The 20,927-nt window shown below is 62.3% G+C and overlaps 1 protein-coding gene and 1 long non-coding RNA gene across 3 annotated transcripts in view; one reads left to right on the forward strand and one right to left on the reverse strand.

Moving 5' to 3' along the window:
* PITPNM2 (phosphatidylinositol transfer protein membrane associated 2) overlaps positions 1-20,927 on the reverse strand; it is a 98,957-nt gene that overhangs the window by 61,125 nt on the left and 16,905 nt on the right. For both annotated transcript variants that reach the window (XM_054712589.1, XM_054712590.1), the window contains exon 2: positions 10,355-10,456. The gene's annotated coding sequence lies outside the window, so the exon portion shown is untranslated. The remainder of the gene's footprint in view (positions 1-10,354; positions 10,457-20,927) is intronic.
* Positions 15,034-15,950, forward strand: LOC129148093 (uncharacterized). The gene is made up of 2 exons (XR_008555270.1): positions 15,034-15,221; positions 15,541-15,950. It is a non-coding gene; the product is annotated as an uncharacterized LOC129148093 (long non-coding RNA).

A 20,927-nucleotide genomic window follows, 5' to 3' on the forward strand; every position in this document is an offset into this window, starting at 1 on the left:
GAAAGAGCCCCCCGCCCCCACCCGGCTCCCCGGGCTGCCTCCTCCCATGCCAGGCCCGGCTAATGGGACGCTCTGGCTGACATATTTCTAGAACGAGCGAGCGGCAATTAGAGCCGGCGTTCGCTTCCCCTCCCCCGCCCCCTCCCCCAAACAGGAATAAATCAGTTCTACCAATTTCCCAGCTAATGATTTCCTCCATTAAATTAAAAAGAAGAAGAAAATGTTTTTTTAAATGGATTACCAGCCCTGTGCTTTCGGAGACCATGTGACCTGTCAGCTCCTCTAGCGTCCTGATACATCAACGTCTCGTAGTTAATGAATAAATAAAAAGTCACAGGCTGAGAGCCGCTCCCTCCCTCCCACACCCCCGCCCCCGCGGGGCTGGCACAAGGTGCATAAGCCAGCCTGGCGGGGCCGGAGGGAGCCTGAGAGTCCGTGTGTGAGATCCATCCCACAGGTGAGCAAACCGAGGCTGAGAGGGGACGCACCTAAGCACGCAGCCCAGGACCCTCGGGGGACCTGTGTCGGAGAGGACTGGATGGGGCGGGGCCTGGATGGGAAGGGAAGGCGCGCCCACCTGGAGAAACGCAAGCCGGTGAAGCCAGGTGGGCAGCCCAGCCCCAGGACACAGGGAGGGCTGAGGTCCCGCCGCCAGGAACCGGGCTCCTCTCCCTCTTTTTTTTTTTTTTATAATTTTTTATTTTTTAAATATATTTTATTGATTTTTTACAGAGAGGAAGAGAGAGGGATAGAGAGTTAGAAACATCGATGAGAGAGAAACATCGATCAGCTGCCTCTTGCACACCCCCTACTGGGGATGTGCCTGCAACCCAGGTACATGCCCTTTACCGGAATCGAACCCGGGACCCTTGAGTCCGCAGGCCGACGCTCTATCCACTGAGCCAAACCGGTTTCGGCTCCTCTCCCTCTTTGTTCCCCGTGCAGCTCCGGGGACGGGGACCGGCCTGCAGGGCTAACACCCAGCGTTTCTAAAATGTCCACACCCCTCCCCCCGCCATTGGCAGACACTGTCACACGTTGAAGAGACGTATTCCTAAAAGCGTAACCGTGTCAAGCGTATTTTCTAGCTTTTCTGCAGTAAAAGGCCCAAAGGAGGTGGACGTGAGACCTGTCTAGCAATCAGTGTTGAACGGCTGAAATGCGTTCACGTGACCCTCTCACCTCGCTAAGGTTTTTCTCCTTTCAATAAGCGTTACCTCCCAGAAAGTGGCATTTTAAAAGATGGCCGACAGGAGAGTTTTCGAAGACGACCGGGTACTTGTATTTTAAACAAATAATAAAATAAAGCAATAAAATAAAAACAAACTTAAAAAATAAAAATAATGAAATGTCCACCCCGCTGCCCGGCTGTGGTGGGTCAGTGGTTGAGCATCAGCCTATGAACCAGGAGATGCTGGTTCGATTCCCGGTCAGGGCACATGCCAGGGATGCAGGCTCGATCCCCGGTGGGGGGATGTGCAGGAGGCAGCTAATCGATGTTTCTCTCTCGTCAATGATGTTTCTCTCTCTCTCTCCCTCTCCCTTCCTCTCTGAAATCAATAAAATCGTATTTTTTTTTAAATGTTAATGTCCACCCCCCACAGCAGGAAGGAACCTGGAAAGCATGATGCTGAGAGAAGGCAGGCACAAAAGGACCCATGTTGTGTGAGTCCACTCACACGTGGTCCCCAGAACAGGCAAATCCAGAGACAGAAAGAGCAGAGGTTCCCAGAGATGGGGGAGGGGCAATGGGAATTTGTTATTAATGGGAAGGGGAGGGGGGGAGTCCATTCTGCAAAAGGCTAGTTGAAACTCCAGGAAGGGCTGGCAACATCCCAGACACACCGGTTCCTGACGGGCAGCGCAGGAGCCCGCGGCCCCGCGTGCAGGAACGCCAGGGGCCTCTGCACCGGCTGTTACAGGACGCTTCCTCCATTTAAGTTCCTCTGACCACCCCACAGTCAGGAACATGCAGGGAGGCCGTGTGTAGTCATGGTAAGCCAGCACCTCCCTGCCGTTCTGGGCTGCAGAGAGGCAGCTCGTGGGAGGGCGGACAGAGCCCGGCTCCGTCATTATCAGAGGGGGCGAGGGGGGGGGCCTGGGCAAGTCCCCTCACCCCTCCAAGCCCCAGTTCTCCCCCACAAAACGGGGGTGACATAGGCTCTTTGGAGGATGGTATGAGACGAGGAACGTACGGGGTGAGCGTGTGGCTGGGACGCGGTCAAAGTGGCCAAAGGCTAACGAATGGACTTAATCGTCCCCCAAACACGCAGGCACATTCCTCCAAAGAGGACCCGCGGTCAGTGATCCCCGGCCGCTCCCCGAAGGACAGGCAGCCCCAATCACCGCCCAGGCCCCAAGGTCCCGGGAAGAGGCCGGGCATCAGGCCTGCAGGCTGAGAGGGAATTAACCGAGTTCAGCCTTTTTGTCCCTAATGTGCATATGAGGAAACTGAAGCACAGAGAGGTAGGTGACTTGCTCCAGGTCACACAGCCCCGAGGGGACTCAAACCTTGGTCATGTGGCTCCAGGGTCTGAGCCTGTCCTCACTGTTTCATAAAGTGTCTCAACAGAAATGAGGAAAGAAGGAAGGAAGGAAGGAAGAGGGAGGGAGGGAGGTGGGGAGGAAGTCAGGCACGGAGAGGGCCATGAGCACGCACTGGGAAGGGCAGATCCCCAGCTTCTGCAGCTCCAACATCTGGATGACGTGAGCCTCTGGAAGCCGGGGGGAGGCTCGGAGCAGGGCCCCGGGGAAGCCCACGGCACAGCTGGATCTGCCGGTTCCTCTCAAAAGCCTCGAGGTCAGGCCCGAGATCTCAGTTCCGTTCAGCCCAGCTGTGCTGGTCAGCACCCGCGTGTGCAGTTAACTCCCTCAGAGTCGGAACCGGGCTGGGGTGCAGGAGGGGGTACAACGCCTTCCCAGGGGACACCTGGAGGCCACACCCACCCAGGGTCAGACCTGGGGATTCTGTGTGACGGCTAAAGAGCTAGTGACCCCGCCCTAGCCCATTTGGCTCAGTGGATAGAGCGTCGGCCTGCAGACCGAAGGGTCCCGGGTTCGATTCCGGTCCAGGGCACGTACCTCGGTTGCAGGCTCCTGCCTGGTCCAGGTCCTGGGTTAGGCTCATGCAGGAGGCAACCAATCAATGTTTTCTCTCACATCGATGCTTCTCTCTGTCTTCCCCTCTCTCTTCCACTCTCTCTAAAAATCAACGGAAAAATATCCTCTGGTGATAAAAAGAGTAAGCGACTCCCTCTCAAGGACGACCATCTCTCTCTACACGAGCACCTGAGGAAATCTACAAAGCTCCTAATTAACGACCCTCTGAGACCACTGCACACAGATTTCTAACCGGCTGTCTGCTTCCACGCCAGCCCCCGCGGGCAGACAGGGGGCATTTAAAATGTAAATGCAGCCCGGCAGGTGTGGCTCAGTGTGGGACATCGACCTACAAACCAGGTCACGGTTCGATTCCTAGTCGGGACCTGATCCCCAGTGTGGGGTGTGCAGGAGGCAGCTGATCAATGATTCTCATTGTTGATGTTTCTCTCTCTCTCTCTCTCTCTCCTCTCTCCCTCCCTCCTTCTGCCTTCCTCTCTGAAATCAATAAAAATGTGTGTTTTTTAAAAAAGATAGCTGGTGGGTGTCCACAGAGAACTGGAGACTGGCTGTGGGGCTGGGGGGGGGAACCCCGGCTTTGGGTCAGCGTGTTCTGTGAGTGGAGAAACGGTTCCCTTTATTCCCCACCGAGAACGGAAGGACTTGGGCCTGAAGGCCTTTATGGGGCTCCTGGCTCCGACCCTCTCAGCGATGCAGCGCCCCAACTTGAGAGCCGTGTTGGACTTCTCACTCACATGATTCTTGTTTTTATGTTTTGTTAATCCTCGCCGAGGATATTTTTCCATTGATTTTTAGATAGAGTGGAAGGGAGAGGGAGAGGAAGAGAGAGAGAGAGAGAGAGAGAGAGAGAGAGAGAGAGAGAGAGAGAGAGAGATCAACCTGAGAGAGACACATCCATCAGTTGCCTCCCCCATGCGCCCCACCAGGTAGGGCTGGGGGTTGAACCTGCACCCAGGTTCAGTGCTCTTGACCTGGAATCGAACCCTGGACCCTTCAGTCCGTGGGCCAACACTCTAACTACTGAGATACACAGGTTAGAGGGTGATTTACATAATTCTTTTTTTTATATATATTTTTATTGATTTCTGAGAGGAAGGGAGAGGGACAGAGATAGAAGCATCAATGATGAGAGAGAATCATCGATTGGCACCTCCTGCACACCCCACGCTGGGGATGGAGCCCACAACCCGGGCATGTGCCCTGACCTGGAATCGAACCGTGACCTCCTGGTTCATAGGTTGATGCTCAACCACTGAGCCACACCAGCCGGGCAATCCTTTCCCGGAAGGCATGATCAGGGCCACGCACTCTCCCTTCGTTCTAGTTACCAATACACCCCACAGACGTGTCCGCACATGACAATGCTCACGTGGCCAGGTTAGCTCCTGTGCGTCACGTGACAAACGTGGCTCATCTTTCATCACAGGACACGTTCCCAGTCACGTCTTTTTCGGGTCTGGAGCTCACAGCACCAGCATTGGGGTGAGGCGGGGGAGCAGCTGAGAACAACACAGCCACCCCTTTCGCAGCCTGCTGGTTCGGGGGCTTGGAGAGGGAACCCCGGGTCACGGGCTAAGCCCCTTGGGAGTCAGTTATCTCCACTGCAGACCCCGCTACCCCCCTGGCCAAGCTTGCTGGACAAGGTCGCCCCTCTGGTGACCAGGGGAACCGAGCCGGTCAGAAGCCCTGCCAGGCACTGCCATCCAGCAGCTCCCAGGCTCAGTGAGGAACAAAGAACACCCTCAGGTGCTCAACCCAGCAAGACCCGCGATGCCGCCGCCAGCCGGCCCCTCCGCCTGCCTCCGGCCTGCCCTCCGCACTGAGACGCACGTCCCAGCCCTGACATCGCTCTGATTAAAGGCCCCTCGTGCTCTCCCCATCCCCCGGCTCCCAAGACGTCATCCACGCTCCTTCAGGGGCGCACAGGGCACCCCCAACCTGGCTCCTGGCCTGGGCTCCGCCTGTCCCCCCAGCTCAGCCCCTAACCTGGCGGACAGGATCCTCCCGCCTCTGTGCCTTTGCACGGGCTGTTCCCCACGCCCGGAAGGCCCCTCCCCTTTAACCCCATCCCCACCGCTCCGCCGAGTGAACTGGGCGTTCTACAGGGTCCAGCTCAACTGTCAGGCCCCTGAGACCTCCCTCCATGGGCTCCTGGCCCCGGAGACGTCCGCCCCCCTCCCCATCCCCCAGGGCTTGGCACGTGCCTTGGGCACCACAACTGCCTACTGACTCTGTCCCCTCCGGGACCAACGAGATCCTGAGAGCGGGGCCGGCTGCTGGGGGGGGGGGGGGGAGCGGGGGGGGAGCGCTGAGTGACGACCCCCACACGGGCCGCCTGCTCCAGGAGCCGAGGTTCCCTTTGTCCCTGCAGCCCCAAAGCCTACGTCCGAGGGGCTGGCCGAGTTCCCACAGCACGGCTGCCGCTCCCGCCCGCCCGCAGACGGCAGGCGCCCAGGCATCGCTCGTGCAGGCGATACGAGTGAGTGTCTCTCCCTGCCCGGCCGTGCACGCTCCAGTCCTGGCCTTTGTTAATGAGGCTGCGGGAGGGACCGCAGGGACACGCTTCCCGCGACACGACGGCGACAATGATTCGCGGGGAGGTTCTCGCCAGCTCAGACTTCTATCCTTTTCCTCCAAACAGGCCCTCGCTCCACGCCAGCCCAGGTGTCCGCTCCCGCCGGGGAGGAGGCAGTCGGGCAGGAAGGGGTGAGAGGGAAAGGCAGGCACGGAGAAGGTTCCGGAAGGCAAGGCTCCCTCCCTGCCGCTCCGGCCTAAACAAGGGCCACTCTGCAGCCCGCCTTGCTGAGCAGTGAGGACCGGGGACCCGCAGGTAAATTCAGCTGCGCTTTGGCCCGGGGTGGATCCGGGCAGCGTGGGAGCAGAACAAGGAGACAGGCGTGGACACAGCTGCCCGCAGGCCGAGGCCTGGGCCCCCCACCATCACCCCGGCCCCGCCCTTGTCTGCGGCCCCCTCTGCAGCAGAAGCCCGGCCTGGGGGGGCTGGGCGCTGAGGATGGTGGACGGGGGCCATGGTCTCGACACGGGACGCCGTCCCTCCGCGCAGCTGCCCCCAGGACTCCGGCTGGGGCCATGGGTGTCCCCTTTAAAAACTGCTCACAGGGCAACGGGGGAGTCCCTCCCAGCATCCTGTGCAAGGTCCGACGGCTCAGCTTCCTCCGTCCCCCTCTCTCCGCAGCCCCTGCTCGGCCAGCCGCCCCCAGGCACGGCGCGTGGCGAGGAAATCTGTCCTTCTGCACTCGGCATGGCTGGGCAGACTTTTTCAGGCCACACGCCCGTCCGGTGCTGCCCGCCTGCTGCCCCTGGGGCTTCTCAATCGTGTCTATATTTATCCCCGAAGCCGCACGGATCACGGCGAGGCCAGAAATAGCCTTGGAGACATTTCACGTGAGGATGACGGACAGGCCCCCAGCGCCTGGCAGGCCTCACCCCTGCACCTGCCGCCTGGCAGTGGGTAACGGGGAACAGCTGGATGGGGCCGGGAAGGCGCCGGAGCCAGATGGGAACAACATAATCCCTCTCCCCCCACTGGCCGCGGCCTCTGCAGTGACGCAGCTGACAAGTCCCGGACACGTGTGCCAGCTGCCGGCTGCGGGGACGCCGAGGGGACATGGCCGCCTGAGGGCGTCGGCGTGCTAGCCAGCTGGGAGACAGAGCAGAGACTCAAAGGGAGCGGGCACGAGGGCTCCCCGATTCCCGGGGACACGCTCACACAAAGCAGGTCGCTGGCCCCAAGGCTGAGCCCCTGGGGGAGGGGGAGGTGCAGGCGCGGCGGAGTGCACACTCGGTCTCAGCTTACCCGGCCACGTCCCACCTCCTGGAAGGACGGACGACCCGGCGGTCACCTGGCTGGTCAGGGACCTTGGGGAGCGGGTGCCGCTCCCGCTCCTCAGTGGCCTGGACGGGAGCTCACCGTCGGGGACGGGGCAGACAATTAGAGCACCTAGTGCATTCGTAGAGGGAGGCACGGGGTGCGGCTGGAGCCGGGAGAAGGCAGCAGCCGACTGCCTGATGGGGAAGATTTCACAGAAAATGGGCCATTTATATTGGGCTTTGAAGGATGTGTAGGAGTTTACCAGGAGAGAAGCAGGGCGGGGCGGGGGAGCTCTGGACACTGTCTCCAGGAACCAAAGGGCTGTTCTGGGCAGGCTTATGGCTCAGGAAGTGTGAGGAGGAGCCGAGCAATCAAGCAATGAAATGACCCAGGGACACTAATGGGCTGGGCTGTTCATTAGAAAAGGCAGACATGGGGGCAGAGGGAGCTGAAGGCGGGGTGGGGGGAGGGGTGGTAGACCTGCCAGTGGGCAGAGCTCCAGAGGAGCCCCGCCCAACCACCCTGGCTGAGACAGCGCCGCCCCCTTGCGGCCTCACAGAGCTCCACCCCGCCAAGCCCGGAGTGTGCAAGCTGGGCACCGTGGAGCCACGTGTGCGAACCCCAACAAGTGCCCAGGGCAGGGACCAGAAACAAGGGCAGAGACACACAGCTCCCGCCACCGGATGAAAACCAGGGACGAGGGCGCCACCTAAGCCAACGCGCAAGTCCAGGGCGTGGGCACGGGGGCTCCTGAGAAGGGAGACAGAAGGGCCGGGGTTCCTCAGAGGGAGGCCCTGAGGCTCCCGTCATCAGAGAGGTCACAGGGGCCGGGGCACCGCAGGGGACCAGCTCCACGCAGGACGGCCCCGCGCGTGTGCGCCCTGGGCTGGCTGCGGGGTGTAGCCTGCGCGTCATCACAGGTCGGAGCCCAGAGGGGACCGCCGGCCGCTCTGCCCCGGGCCCAGCGCCCGAGGAGGGAGTCGGGCTTCGGCAGGGGAAGGAGGCCCCACAGACAAGGGGCTGGGTGGAAAGTGTGTGTCAGCGGCTGCTGTGGTCTGAGGTCCCGCCCGAGCCGCCGGCGCTTCCTCCCTGGGAGACAGTGACCTTGAGGAGGCAGTGACCTTGAGGAGGCCGCCCGCGGAGACAATGGCAGGAAATGCCCCTTCCTGCGAGGGCTGGGAAGTCAGGAAGGGAATGACCCCTCTGAGCCTCGGACCCTCCCCACGGCAAAGCTGGACGCTCTGCTCACCCACCCACTCAGAAAGCAACCCTCTCCGACGGCGGGAGCCAGAACCCCTCTTTGTGGCAGACCCTCTCTGCGCTGGGCTGGCCATGCCTCTCACAGAGCAACTGCGGGGAAGCCGGACGGAGCTGAGAAAGGAACCCCAGCGTCCGGCCCTGCACCCCCGCCCCCCCTCCCCCCGCGGGAAGGAAGGGCTCTGAGCTGCATTGGAGCAAGAACCCCTTAAAAATAAACCCGCTCCTTCCGCCGTCTCCTCCCTCAGCCCTGCAGAGGCGATGGTGGGATAATCCCACGCTCAGCCTCTCTGCGCTGCGTGAGTCTCGCCATCGGGGCCCTGCGCGGCCCCCACCTCCTAGGAGGAGCTCAGAGGCATTTCGGGGTGACCCTGACTTCCCCACTGGGGCCCGCAGTGCTCCGGGGCTGGGCAGAGGTGAGAAGAGGGAAGCGGGGGCTCTGGAACGGCCTAGGCCAAGCGCAGAGGTGAGAGGAGGTGGAGAGAGCGCCAGGACTTCCGTCTGTCGGGTCCACAGCTGCGTCCCAGCTCCTGGGACCCGCCCGGCAGGGACTGAGGGGTCCGTGAACATCTGCTGGGTCAGCGCGTGCAGCTGAGGAATGCTGGGGGAGGACCCCTCCGTCCCCCAGGAAGATGGGTAGCCAGGCCCCCCTCTGTGCCCCCCGGACCCCCGATCCCGGGAGGCAGCTGCGAGGGAGGAAAGAACCTCCCCCACAGAAGAGGGAGCCGGAAGCAAAGGCTCGGCAGGAGGAGGGCCCTCGGAGCAACACGCTGGTGCCGGGCTCGGGCCGGGGCTCGGGCCGTGGGCAGAGCGGTGCTCCCCGCCCAGCAGGTGCCCTCGGAGGGGCTGAGGCTCGGGCCCAGCCGCCGCCCCCACACCGCCCCTCTCCGCCGAGACACCGCCTTGGAGAGCAGATGAAAACAAAACGCAAAAGTACCGGCAGCCCCGTCCCTCCTTCGCACCCGGAGGCCTTTTTGTGGCGACTGAAGAGAATGAGCAATCAGACGAAGGCAGCCTTCCGTGCCAGCGGGAAGCAAGGCGGTGAGCAGGGCGGAGAGGCCCAGGTGCCAGCTGACTCCCGGGAGGGAGGGAGGGAGGGAGGGAAGGAGGGAGGGGAGGCCGGAGCAGGCACCGGACCCCCCTGGAGCCCGACCACCAGGAGGCTGGGCCCGCCCTCCCCCCCCCACGGGGAAGTCCACGCTGGGTCAGTAAACCAGGCCACGCGCATCTGCGTCCAGTTCTGGGGGCCAGTCCCCAGCCCAGCACTGACCCGCCTGTGACCCCGAGCCAGGTCCTTGGCATCTCTGAGCCTCGGCTCCCTCGTGTGGAACGGGACCGTCATGGCTCCCACCCGGGGTGCTGCGCGCTCAGCCCAGCCGGCGCGTCCCCACCCCCGCCTCGGCGCCCTGCTGGCTCGTTTCCCAGGTGGATCCCCCTCCTGGGTCCCCACAGCTCAGTCTAGCCCGTCAGCCACAGGGAGAGGTTCCTCGGGGTTTGGGAAGAAAAAGCATCACCCGCGCTGCTCTACCCGCCCGAGGCCCTGGTGACGCGGGCCAGGGCGCGGCCTGGGCCTGAGACGCGGGAGGTGAGATGGACCGGGATGGACGAGGGGGGCCCGGGGCTCCCGCTCTTCCCTCGGGGCAGAGGGAGAGAAAGAGCAAATAAGCCCCCGAGATCCCACCTCTAGTCCTCGAGGCCCCGGGACCCCCCCAAGGACCTCCGCCTCGTCCCCTCAGCTCCTCCTCTGGGGAGCGGGTCACATGAAAACACGCACGGCCTTTCCGTGTCGCCGAGCACGCCTGCCACGCTCGGTCACAGCCAGCTCCCGCCCACGGCGGAGGTTGGGGAGCCCCCACTCCTGTCCTGCCCCGTTGGCTGGGGTGGGGAGGCGAGGCTGAGCCAGGGGAGCCGAGATGAGGGAGGCCCCGGGCGCCCTGGACAGAGCAGAGACGGAACGTGGGAGCGACCACTGCCGGACGGAACGTCCGACCCCCCTGCTTCATGAGGAGCCGCCAGCATCTGCCAGAAGGCGGATGGACGAACCCGCTCCACCCCGCGGTAACCAGAGGAAGTCAGACGGAGGAAGGAAGCACACGGCAACAGGGCCCGTGCGCCCCCAAACTCCAAAGCCGGGGCGGTCCTTACCTGCAGGTCTGCGTGAGAAGGCTCCCTCGACGTCCCCCGCAGGACGGCTCGCTGACGAGGCCCACAGAAGCGTGTCGGGGACCGGGACGCACGGCCAGCATCCTGCAGGGAGAAGCCCGAGGGGAGGGGGTGAGACTCCTGGTCGCTCTGACCACGTGGCGCCAACCCCACCCGGAAACCGCCGAAGCCGGGCCTCGTCCTGAGCAACGCCAGGGCCTGGGGACACGGATGTGCCCAGAGCACAGGGCAGGGGACCCCAGGCCCACACCTCCGACACCCGGCGCAGGCGGGAGGTGTCTGACGGCAAGAGGCCCAGCTCCCAGCGCTCGGCCTCAACCCGAGGCTCCCCCATCGCCCCTCGGGGACTGCAGGGCTCGGGCTGCCTCGGGGAGGCAGGTGGAAGAGGGGGGGAAGCAGCCCAGCGTGGGGGTCAGCAGCTGGGGTGCCCAGGGCAGGTCACGGTCAGCATCGTGGGGTGAAGCAAATGACGGACTCCCGCCTTCCCATCGACCCCTGCACCCAGGCAGTGCGCGCCTGCAGACCCGGAGCCAGAGGAGCACCCACAACCGAGGAAAAGGTCCAGGCGTGGGTCTCCAGGGAGTCCCGGGTGGATCAGCCTCAGACGGCAGGAGGCCCGCCGCCCCGGGCTCCCACAGAGACGCCCGGGCCCACGTCGGCAGCTCCACACACATCCTTGTCTGTCTGACCATGTGCGAGCCCCTGTTCCTGTCCCGGGAAGCAGGCAGCCACCCGGGAGGCCCTTCCAGGGACCAGGACCAGAAGGCAGCCCCTTCGAGCTGCAGGAGCAGGGATTGTTCCAGAAACTCCCAACTCCAGGGCGGAGGCCAGCTGCCGGGGTCCGGGGACCGGCCCGTGCCCGCCAGGGGCCAGCAGTCCCCACCGGGTGAAAGAGGAGGACCGACCGGTGGCTGCAGACTACAGCAGCGATGAACCGCGAGCGAGGACAGACGGCGCGAGTTCAGGGGAGGGAGCGTCTAATTGGGGAGGTGAGAAGGGAGGCCGTGGGAGGTGTGGCTGGAGCACCGCGCCGCGGAGCACAGGGACGGCTTTCACAGGCCGCCCACCACCCGGCGCAGCCCACGCGCCCACGCCCGGGAGTCACCGCCAATTCTGCAAACTCCTCGATGGGACGGGACAGGACGGGCCTGCAGGGATCCAGCCCCCACCTCGGCCCTGCACCTGCCCCTCCCGGCCACGGCCACGGCCACGGCCACGGCCGCAACAACAGCCCCGACACACGCGGATCCACATGAACAGAAAGTCCCGCGCCTCTCCCTCCACGCCGAAATCCACAGCTACACACACACACACACACACACACACACACACACACACACGCCCTGCTCTGCCCAGCTTCTCCAAGCGGTTTCTTAGCTTCGACACAACCCCCCGCTCCAGACCCCTCTGAGAGGCCCCTGCAAGTCTCCCCACGTTAGAGGTTAGGGTTGGCCCCGGTAACACACCAACCAAGGCGGCCCGCCGGCGCCGCTCCCGGGGTGAGAAGGTCCACGCTGACTCGCTGACTCGCTGACTCACGGCCGCAGAATGAGATGGGCAGGGCCGAGGGAAAAGGCAGACCCCTGCGGCGAGGTAGAGGTGCACACTGGGGAGCGATGGTTCTGATAAAAGCGTTTCCAGTACAAAAAGTGAGCGAGGAGCCCGCTGAGGGAGGGAGCAGCTCCCCGGGGGCAGGCGGGGGGCGGGCGGAACACGGCTGGAATAAAATAGGAGACACTGCCAGGTGACCCCACACACAAGGGGCCAGAAGCAAATCAGCCGCTCCCTGCAGGGGACGTGAGACAAAGCAGAACACGGTTCTGTACTGAGGTTTGTGCTCGCTGGGGAGTCGTGGGGGGGGGGGGGGGTGTCCTGATACTAAATAACACACGTGTTTTGCTGTTTACTGGGAACCAAAAAAAAAACACCACATTTTATTCCTTCACGCCCCCCCCCCATTGTATTGAAGTATAATTGTAATATTGTACTATCTATAAGAATGAAAGCATGATATGCTAATTAGACCAGGCGTCCTTCCGGATGACCTTCCGATGAAGCCGGGGCTGCGAGGGAAGCCTGGGTCCCGGTGCCAGAGGGAAGCCGGTGCCGGCAGCCGTGGGAAGGAAGGCCTACTCGAAGAAATGTCATGCATCGGGCCTCTGGTATTGTAATAAAATCATAATAGATAGGGTGTCCCAGAAAATGTTTACACTACTTCGAGGAATCTCAAAGGCAGTGTTCATTAAAACGAATTTCAGCCCTAACCGGTTTGGCTCGGTGGATAGAGCGTCGGCCTGCGGACTCAAGGGTCCCGGGTTCGATTCCAGTCAAGGGCATGTGCCTTGGTTGCAGGCACATCCCCAGTGGGGGGTGTGCAGGAGGCAGCTGATCCATGTTTCTCTCTCATCGATGTTTCTAACTCTCTCTCCTTCCCCCTTCCTCTCTGTAAAAAGTCAATAAAATATTTTTTAAAAAAAAAAAACCAACGCATTTCATTGTCAGAATTGGGCTGTCAGCTGTTCCAGTGTGCGTGCATTCCGGGGGGACGCCCTGCAGTTTGACGTGCCTCCTGTGACCACTTGCCATCCATACACGTCCTGAAGAGACTCCTCTGATCCTGAGCAGCACATCCATCACCCCCATATTTACCTTTTGTGGGGGGCAAGGAAGGGTTGAGGCAAGTTCTGCCATCGGCAAATTTCACTTCCCCAGCACAGCGCCCCCACTGGAGTTACGTCACACACGAGACCCTCTCCTTCGAGCTTCCAGCCTCCATCTTGCACGTGGATTGGGAAACGGCAGGGCGCAAACCAACCACCCGACGGCGACAAAAATCCAACGGACCTCTGGCGACGGGACGCCGACTTCCTTCCCGAGGATCCTGCCGCGACTCTGTTCCGACCGGCAGACGTGAGCGGGTCCAGGGCGTCTGTTTCTCGTGCCGCTTCCATGAATAGGATATCGGCCTCTGCCCAGCCCCCCTAAATAAACGCCAAACGCACCCTGAGTGAATGCCGTCCTGACGGGGCGCCAGTCCCCTGGCGTGCCCAGACGTGCGCGCGTCTCAGGCTGGTGGAAGGCCCGCGTTCCAAGCGAGCGGGTGGTGTGCCCGCAGTCAGACGTTTGTTTCCTTCTCCGTTGGCATGGAGACCGGGAGGCAGGTGGCGAAAGCCTGGGCAGAGAGGGACGGAGGCCAATGCCCGTGGTCACCCCGCCAGCAACCGTAGGGCTGCTGCCGACAGCGGGGGGGGGGGGGGGGGGGGGGGGAGGGGAGCCGGCCGTACCGCCCGGAAGGCCCGGCTCCTCGCTGTTTGACGGCGATGTTTCGTGTCATGCCGTTCACCGTCCTGCAGGCTGCTGTTCAGAGGCATTTCGTCCATTCGTCAAGTCGTCCAGCCATCACCACCATCCAGTCCCAGCCCATGTCCCTCACCCCCGAAAAGAAACCCCACCCCCATCAGCACCATTAGGCAGTCCCTTCCCACGCCCCCTGCCCCCACGCCCCTGGCGACCCCTAACCTGCTTTCTGTCTCTGAGGGTTACCTGTTCTAGACATTTTTTAAAAATATATTTTTTATTGACTTTTAACAGAGAGGAAAGGGGAGGAATAGAGTTAGAAACATCGATGAGAGAGAAACATCGATCAGCTGCCTCCTGCACACACCTCCTACTGGGGATGCGCCCGCAACCAAGGTACATGCCCTTGACCGGAATCGAACCTGGGACCTTTCAGTCCGCAGTCCGACGCTCTATCCCAGGCGTCCTCAAACTACGGCCCGCGGGCCACATGCGGGTGTTTTTGCCGTTTTGTTTTTTACTTCAAAATAAGATATGTGCAGTGTGCATAGGAATTTGTTCATAGTTTCTTTTAAACTATAGTCCAGCCCTCCAACGGTCTGAGGGACAGTGAACTGGCCCCCTGTTTAAAAAGTTTGAGGACCCCTGCTCTACCCACTGAGCCACACCGGTGAGGGCTGGACGTTTCTCATCAATGGGATCAGACACGTGTCCGCTCTGCGTCCGGCGTCTCTCACTCAGCATCATGTCCTCAAGGTTCATCCACGCCGAAGCCGGGGTCAGGGTCCCGTTCCTTTTCACGGCTGCGTCGTCCTCCTCTGTGTGGACGGACCCCCTTATCGCGTCATCCGTGGGTGCAGACGGGGGCTGTTTCCACTTGGGGCTGTTGTGGATAATGCTGCTGTAAACGTGTATGTGCAAGGCCCGTGTGTCCTTATTCACCCTCACCCAAGGATACTGTTTCCGCTGATTTTCAGAGAGTGGAAGGGAGGAGGCCAGAGAAAGAGGAACATGGATGTGATAGAGACGCGTCGATGGGCTGCCTCCCACGCGCACCCGGACTGGGGCCAGGGATCGACCCTGCCACCCAGGTAAGTGCCCTTGACCAGGAATTGAACCCAAGACCCTTCGGTGCACGGGCCGGCGCGCTAACCACTGAGCACACCGGCCAGGGCTGTGGACACATTTTTTTGTGTGGACGTAATGCTTTCAATTACTTGGGGTACAGACCTAGGCGTTCCTAATTTTTCAATGAGATAACAGACGAGTAATACACCTGTATTTTTAAAAAGGCGAAAGGGCGCACACACCACACACACAGCAACAGCCACACCTGCTTTATCCTGAGACAGCCTGCGGGAGGAGGCCGGGAGCAGGGGCCTGGGGGTGGACAGGGTTTGACGTGTGCTGTGGCCTCGGGCAACGTCCCGTGTGCTGGGACTCCGTTTCCTGTCCTGTCACAGAGCACGGTCACGCATCCCTGCTCCACGGAAGGGCCACGGAGAGCCCACGAGCCGGTGGGCGTGAGCGCCCGCACCCGGCCAGGTGCACGGTGAGCACTCAATGGTTGCTGCTGCCTCGGCCCTCGGTTTCCCCCCAGGTGCGGCGGAGAACACCGGGGACCCCTGGGTGACACCCCGAGGGCTACCATTTCTGAGCAGCTGGGAGGAAGGGGGAATGGCTGCTCCAGGCCCCCCACCCCCACCCCACGGAGAGGCCAGATCTCTGCACTCCGCCCGCAGCCCGGAGTCCCCTGCACCTGCCCCCCACGGGCATCTTGGACCCCACGCCGTGGGCTGGCTGGCTGCATTTATTTCTTGTTCCTTTCCTGCCAACGCGTCGTCCCCCCCCCCCCCCCCCGCCCCTTCCAGATCCTTCTCTCTGCTTTCTCGACAGACACTCTCCACGGACTCGCTCCTGCTCTCTCGGAGCCGGCTGGAGGCAGCGGGAAGCCCAGGAGACCAGCGTGGAGAGCCGCTGGCGAGGAAGGCAGCATTAGCCGGGCCATTAGAGGCTGCCACAGCGAAGTTTCCTCCCCGCGGGCTGGCGAGCGGCAAAGCAGAGCCCGAGGGAGCTGACGGCCCGGCCTCGGCGCGCGGGACGGGAAGCGAACGGAGCCACGCTCCCCTGTGCGGGCAGCAGTTCCCGGGGGAGACACCCCCCACACAGGCACACACACGCCTAACAGCACGGAGAAACGCGCCGCCCGCAGCAGTTGGTAGCATTATGTAAAACCCTAAGCGCACAAAAATATCATTTGGATGATAAAAAGTTAAATTTAGCCGAGTACAGAGTGACTAATACTATGAGGGAGAGGCAGGCCCCCACCCCCCAGTTGCCTGGAGCTCCTACAGCTGGCTTCCAGAAACTTCTGACAAGTGACGGGCCTGGTGCGGCGCAGAATAACAGATTATGTAACGGGAGGCGCAGCCCGCCATCGCGCAGCCTCCCCCAGGGAGGGCCCGGGGCGCTGGATGGGGCTGGTCCCGGGGGCCCTGGCGTCCCGGGCACCCGGAGGCGGGGCCGGGCCTCGGATGGGCTGGTGCGAGGGTCCGCCCGGGCGCGGCTGCGGAGATCTCCCGGCCTGGCTGGCCGCGTTTTGTGGAATTTCTCCGCCTCAGGTGACACGGACCGAGAACTTGCACACGCCCCGTGCGAGCCACCAAGCGAAGGCGGTGCCCGAGTGAGCCCGAAGCATCGTCTTCCGCACCCCAAATCCCGGCGGAATAAACGCCGACATCAAGCCTTGTGTCCTGAAGGCTGGGGGCGTTTCTCCCCGACCCAACCGGGCCATCGGGGGACGGACCCGAGCTGTCAATCACTGGACTTGCCATCGTCCCCTCCAGGGTGGGGCGTGGACGCGTGGGCGCGGGTGCCCCCGGGGCTCCGCGTGCGGTGAGACGATCCAGGTGTGGGGCCGAGGCCGGGGCTCCAGCCGGCTGACGCTGAGCAGGCTCGCCTCTCGGGCCTCAGTGTCCCCACCTGTACACGGAGGTCGGCCTTCCGAGAGCCTCGGCAGTCACCGCCGACACCCTGCAATCCTGTGGTTTTGAACGACGTCCGAATGCCGTGCTGCAGAGCCACGAGGCAGACCCACACCTGGGATCCCCCACCTTTGTCCCTTGGGAGCCCCCTCTCCTCTCCCTGTCCTTCCTACACTGTCCACTCGTTCCTCACCTGCCCTGGGGCGGTCTGGCTTGGTCTAAGGTCCTCTTCCTACATGACACGTGAGCCCCCGGGTTCCGGGAGGGGCTGTGTGACCAGTGCACACCCCTTCCAGGCCTGGCCCCTCCCTAAACGCCCCAAATAACCCTCCACAGCCCAGATCCAGTGCGGGACCCCGAGGGAGCCCCAGGGAGGGCAGATCCACGAAAGGAAAGGATCCGGGATCCGTGAGTCACCGTGTGGAGGCCACGGCCGGAGCACCCAATGACAAGAGTGACAACAAGTCTTCATTGCCATGAGCCACTGCGAAGAGGGGACTGTTTGTTACAGCAGCTAGCACTGCCTGTCCTAACACATTCACCAAACTGTTACTACGTGCCGGGTGTTGAGGGAACACATGGGAGAATTAGGCCTAGACCTAATCTTGGCCCTGCTAGCACCCTGTCTACGTGGTAATTCCAGGACGTCGGCTAGAGACCAGTCCTGCATCCTGCAATCACACACGAAGCTCATGATAGGAGCTTCTTCATGTCATTCACCCTACCTGCTTCCAGAAACCTTACAACACAGCTTCACCTCCCAAGAAGCGAGATGAGTAAAGAAAGAACGAACCCACAAAGGCAGATGGAAGCCTAGACAACGCTCCTGAGGACAATCGACAAGCAAATGAGTTTAAAAAATTACATGTGAAAGTCTCAGCTGTGTGCTTCCTGGTAGGCAAAGCAAAAAGGGAAATATGGGGGGCGGGCGGCAAAGAGCTCTCACCAAGAGTGGAAAACATCACCTTGGTTCATGACGAGCAGCACATGCTGTCCTTGCTAAGAGCTCGCGGGAATGCTCTCCGGGGTCACTGTGTGAGGGAGGCCGTGTCCAGGCGGGAGGCCGTGTCCAGGCAGGAGGCGGTGTCCGGGCAGGAGGCGGCCAACCGTGCCCCGAACACTGTCCCCTCCACGACGCAGGGCCAGCTTTGCAGCCCTGCCTGCGCCCCGACTGGCTCTTGATGGCGAGATGCTCCGAGTAATTCCTCATCCTCGTTCATGTCAACACGGCAGCACCGTGATAATGACGGGAAATATTTGCATACCATACCGCTGACGGGTTGTTTAGACCATCTGCTGACTGGATGCGGGGAGGACTGTCAGACACATGGCCCGTCCACAAACTCTGTGCCTCGGCGCCGATGGGGGCAGCGCCCTCGGCCCGTCTCTGTCATGCTCTGGACCACGGGGACCCCGAGAGCCCATCGGCTGCCCGTGGCTCCGCCGGCCTGGGCGCCGCGTCAGCATCGGGCCCCTGCCGGTGGGAGCAGAGCTTCCGCCTCCCACCTCTGCTCTGAGCGGGCTGCGCATCCGTGATAACAGCCTCACCCTCCTCGACCGAGGACCTCTTCGGGACGGAGTTCGGAGCACGACTCCACCCCGTGAGGCGGCTCCGAGTCCCCGGGGCCTGGGATGTCCCCGGTGAGCTCGCGGCACCGCTGGGAGTTCTCGGAGGCGCATTCAGCACCGTCCAAATATGTGGGAAGCCGCGTCCGCCCAGGCTCTGCCAGGGTCAGGAGGCGGCAAGACAAGGATCGGGTACCGGGTACCACAGCCCCTGGAAGATGGAGGACACCTGGCCTTGCCCAAGGGAGGTGCCGGCTTCCTCCTGTCCGCCTGGCGCTGCCGCATCCTGGTCCCAGGCTGGACACACAGACTTTGTGTGGGTTGATGTTAGACTCTTTTCCTTTAAGTAGCAATATTTTTTAATTTTATTGACTTGAGAGAGAGGGAGAGACAGAGAGAGAAACATCAATCTGTGGTTCCCCTTATTGATGCACTCATTGGTTGTGCCCTGACTGGGGATCGAACCCACAACCGTGGCACACTGGGACGGCGCTCTCACCGACTGAGCTACCCGGCCAGGGGTCCTTTCTTTCTTTCTTTTTTTTAAGTTGGGTGTTGGGTGTTGGGTGAGTTATTATTTTCTTAACTTTAGTGAAAGCAAGAAAGTTCCGTTCAGAGTCTGTTCAAAAGCAGCGGTTTCTTCGGGGGAAGCCCACGCCCGCCGCCCACGCAGGGAGCGGCACCGGCCCGGCGGTCGTGGTGCCCTGAGAACACGGCGGGTCCTGTCCCTTCTCGACAAAGTGAGTCAGATGGAAACTCTCCGCAGGCGCCGGCCGGCTGGCGCTGTGACCCGGCCCGCAGAGGCCCACACCTGGGGGCAGGTGGGCTGCGCCTCCCTCACCGGGAACCACAGCCAGGCCGTCTCTCTATCACTGAATGCCCCGACGGAGCGTCCGGCGCCCGGGCAGCACACGGGTCGGATGCCAGGGCGGGCCAGCCTCCTCGCCCCCGGAGCCTGGGTTCCGGCTGTGAAATGAGAGGGGAGAGGCCACGTGGCTGGACGCAGCTCCTAGCAGCCACAAGCTCCCGGGATGCTCTGGCCCAAGTCAGGGGTCTCCCTGGGGCCTCGGAACATCTTTCCTGAGACCAGTGTCTCTCTCTGCGAGCAGCGTGAGGACCACAGACCCTGCACGTGGCGGGGGGGGGGGGGGGGGGGGGGGGGGGGCGGGGGGGGGGCGGGGGGGCGGGCGGGGGGCGCGTGAGAAAGTCAGACCCAGGCAGACACCCCCGGGGCCTCCCGCCTGCACGAGGTGGGCGTGCGTGCACAGCCACCCCAGAGGCACCGACAGCGGCCTGGGGTTGCTGGCCACGGTTAGAGTTTGGGAAGCCGGGTGAGCGTGCAGGGGCCCAGGACGCACCTCCGGGCAGCCCTCCCTGGCCGGTCAGCCCCCGCAGCCGTACGGGCAGCGCGGTCCACGCCGAGGGCCTGTCAGACACCTGCTCCCTCACCCGCTTCCCGCCGGGGCGGGCAAAGGCTCCGCCTGCAGGCGTTATCCGATCACGGGGTCACAGGAACACAGAGACCCGCTCGTGTCACACGTGCCGGGCTCAGAAACATCCGGCCGGAGACGCGACTCTCGTTTCCACACGGAGAGGTGAGACGGCCAGGGCGGCCCGGCCGCTGGGACGGGGTCAGCCCGGCCTCCGGGGACAGAGACGGGACCTTTCCTGGGACCACGAGGCCCTGAAGGCCCAGCCCCAGCTCCTTCCTGGGAACCACTGCGCCACCAGCCCGCCGTCTCCCCCTCCCCCGTGAGCAGGTCACCGCCAGGCCCTCTCAGGTTCAAGGCGCAATGACAGCCACGTGGTGACTGGGGGCAGCCGTTCAACAGCCCCATTCATTCTCGTTTCATTCTTAGATGAGACCCTTCTTGCTTCTTAGGGTCGCTTTGTTCACGAGGGGATGGCTATCCTGAATGGCAGCCCTTCTGTGTGTGTGGTCAGGTAACACGTAACATAAATGTTCCTGACCATGTTTAAGGGCTCAGCTTGCACGCTGATGGGAACTCAGGTATGGCTGCCAGTCAGCTCTGTGGTGGGGGAGGTCCCAGCACAGGAACAATGACCCCTGCGAGCACCCCTGTCTGGGAGAAAGCGGCCCCCGAGTTCCTGCCCAGACGCCAGGCAATCCAGTTCCTCCCCCTAGGTCCCTGGATTCCCCCAAAGCCACTGCCCGGCGCCGGAGCTCAGAGGAAGTGAGGCTGTGTAAATTCATGGGCTGGCCCTTTAAGAGGAACACCTGGGACTCCAGCAGCCTGCGTGTCCCTCAGCCACCACCCCTGCTGGTTTTTACAGCCCGAAGCTACAGGGGGGACTTCTCTTCCCCGCTCTGGAACCCTGGGCGGGGGGGGGGGCTGGTGTGCGGCTGGGACCCCCTGCCTCTCATGGGAGGCCTTGGAGATATCGCTCCCGATTTAAAAAACCGTGGGTGGAGCCCGTTCCGCGCCTCCACCCCTCAAAAAAAAAAAAGTGCACAGCTCGGTGGCATGAAGCGCATTCACGCTGTTGTGCAACCATCAGCGCCCTCTGCGTGCAGAACTTCTTCATCTTCCCAAACTGCAACTCTGTCACCATGAAGCACGCCCGCCCCGCCCGCTCCGCCACCAGCCCCGGGAACATCTGTGAATGGTGACTCTTTAGAAATAACGTCCTCACTCGGCAACGTTATTTCCCAATTTTACAAGTCCTGGCGTAACGGTGATGGACAG

The sequence above is a fragment of the Eptesicus fuscus genome, chromosome 23 (assembly GCF_027574615.1).
Source record: "Eptesicus fuscus isolate TK198812 chromosome 23, DD_ASM_mEF_20220401, whole genome shotgun sequence".
Taxonomy (NCBI): Eukaryota; Metazoa; Chordata; class Mammalia; order Chiroptera; family Vespertilionidae; genus Eptesicus; species Eptesicus fuscus.